This window comes from Mytilus californianus, unplaced genomic scaffold, assembly GCF_021869535.1.
Source record: "Mytilus californianus isolate M0D057914Y unplaced genomic scaffold, xbMytCali1.0.p SCAF_2, whole genome shotgun sequence".
Lineage (NCBI taxonomy): Eukaryota > Metazoa > Mollusca > Bivalvia > Mytilida > Mytilidae > Mytilus > Mytilus californianus.
Genome location: NW_026262668.1, coordinates 12,233,292 through 12,236,145, shown reverse-complemented (window position 1 = coordinate 12,236,145; position 2,854 = coordinate 12,233,292). Strand labels below are relative to the sequence as shown.

The following is a 2,854-nucleotide window of genomic DNA, read 5'->3' as shown; positions in this document are numbered from 1 at the left end:
TTTATTTCATAATTAAAAAAAAATCATTTAAAAAGAAATTAAAACCAGATGTGCTACCCATTACGTTTTCGTGTGTTCCCCAATAACCATATTAGGCGTAAATGTCACATGATTCTGGTGTTCTGATATAAGAGCTTTTCGAATGAAAAGAGCTTTGTTTTGACATGACAATAAGAATGGAAAAATACTCATTCAATGTTCAAGTGAATACTGACCAAGCAACAAACAGAATGAATAATGCAATTTGACATTGAGACATACAAAAATGATCAAAGAGAAACTAACCCACAGGCAACAACGGGCAACAAGAAGAATATAGCACAAATTGGTAGACGAGTTTTTGTTTGTTTTATAGTTATTGTAATATACCACAAATTTTAGCCCACCGACATTCATACGAAAAGATCAGACTTATAACTCATTCCTAGAATTAAGCTAAAAAAAGTTTAACAATAATACCGAACTCCAAGGCAAATTCAAAAAGGGGAAGTCTATAAAAACTGACAAACTCAAATGCTATCAATCAACGGAACATGTGAAAAACAACTACCATATTCCTGACTTGGTAGAGGCATTTTCCTAAGAAAATGGAGGGTTAAACCTGGTTTTATAGCTAGCTAAACCTCCCACTTGTATGACAGTTTTGAAAACAAATAGTGATGCATCTCCCTCAGAAAAACTCAAATCAGACGGTTTCAGTTGTAATTTGAGTTTTGAATATGAATACAACGCTCCAATTGTATGAAAATTGCTTCTCAATTCTTATTTTCATTTTTTTAACCATAAGTGTTAAAAGCTTATTCAGAAAAGCTTTGAATCCGTCATTTATGCTTCGCCACTGACGTGATTTAAATGACATACTTTTTCTTAAATTATCCGTTGATAAGTTAATAACTTAACAAGAAACTAAGATTCCGATTCCCTTAGGCAAAGTTGATTATAAATGGATTTGGCTATATTTTGTTGTCCTTTTTGGTCATTTAAATCCTCAAGTACGTATTCATTCCTGGCTTTCATTTTTCTTTCTTTTTGAGCGTTCTTGATGAAGGTGAAACAGAAAAGCGCTAATTCGGACGTAGGAAATTTATAAAGTTTTTTTTAACCAGCACTGGTCGATAATGCTGCGGTGGACTGTTAGTACCAAAGGGTATCATCTTGAAACAACTATTTCAAAATTCCCCGTTGATAAATGAAAAATTATTTAGAAACTAAGATTCCAACTCTCTCGGGCAAAGTTCACCTTGGATAGGTTTTTGGCTGTTCTGCTTATGGTGTCCATTTAAGTCATATAGATCCCAGTCATTCTACGTATTTATAAATCCCTGGCTTTCAAATTTTTAGGTTTGAGGTGAATCAAGAAAAGCGCTGAGTTCGCACCATATTTCTAAAATGTTATTTTCATTTACTGAAATGTCCGCCAAGTACACCTGTAAATTGTTGCAACATCCTGATGGCAAGAAAGGTGAAATTCCCAAAGGGAACGTTACTTTAGACAGCGAAATGTTCGGTCAACATAATTAGTTTGAAGAATTTTCACTTAAACATGATAAATACTTTAGTATATTGATAATTTTCTAATAAATAAAAGCACTATGGTAAAAAAGAGACAATAAGATTGCCCACTGTTGACATTTCTAAAGCTAAAACACACAGGTCAGAAGTTGCTAAAAGTGTTGTCGATGGTTTGGAAGGAAAACACTGGATTTCTGTTAATAGAAAATGTGCAGGGGTTGAACTATGATCAACTTTATGAATGCTGTCAATGGTTCTTTGAATAACCAATGGAAACAAAGAAAACAATGCTTAGAAATATATGGAACCCCGAAAGTAACAATGTTTACCGCGGGTATTTCCCAGTAGGTGACAATGAGCCTAGTCGAGAAGAAGGATTTGAATTCGGACGAGATGTTGATCCAAATGACCAAACAATTGCCCCTGGAAATTGGTTTTATGAAAAGTCTGTCTGGCCAAATGAGGACGGAACATTTCCTTTTTAAAAGTTTTTGCTTCAGACATACGGATATATGCACGAAACTGCTCTGGAAATTCTGCGACTAGCAGCAATAGGGTTAGGTATAGATGAGCATGCCTTTGAACCTATATTTTCTGTCAGGCCTATGTAAATTTTTAGGTTGATCCATTATCCACCTTGGTATAAAAACCAACCTGAAAATGCGGTGATTGAGGACGATTAGGTAGTGACAACCCTGGATCACACGGACTCTAACTTTCTAACTTTATTAACTACTTTTAATTATAAAGGACTTGAGATTTTGGCACCAGAGGGTAGATGGTTAAAACTTGAACCAAATACGCTGGTAATGAATATTGGAGATGTATTTTCAAGAATGATGGGTGGTCGTTTTAATGCTACTCGACATCGCGAAATAGACTTTGGAACTGATCGATATTCCGTGCAATTTTTTCTCGAACCATCCTTCGATGGTGACATTGGAATCAACTTTATGTCAAAGTACGGTTCGGAGGGACATGTTAAGAAATAATTTGAATATAGGCACCTACCCGAATTTTGAATTCTGAATAAAAAAGTGCAACGTGATTAACCTAACTATACTGGGTAGTCTCGATAATCTTTTTAGATTTGCTTGACTTTTATTTCAGTGTCGTTAAACCTGATAATAACTACTTCAGTGATTTTTTAAAACAAAAAAAGAATAAATGCTCTGATGGAGACTTAGCAAAACCTAGTCCAATCTCAGCATATTGTTCAAGTTTGTTATATCATATAATTTAAAATCTACCGTATGAATATATGTAAGCCTCAATTAAGCATATTCCAAACATCACTAGTGACCATAAAAGACACCTAGAGGACGGTATACGGTCTTGAACA

General features: G+C 34.6%; 1 pseudogene; it reads left to right on the top strand.

Moving 5' to 3' along the window:
• Positions 1 to 237: 237 nt before the first annotated feature.
• LOC127728888 (uncharacterized) lies at positions 238 to 2,504 on the top strand (annotated as a pseudogene).
• Positions 2,505 to 2,854: the final 350 nt, after the last annotated feature.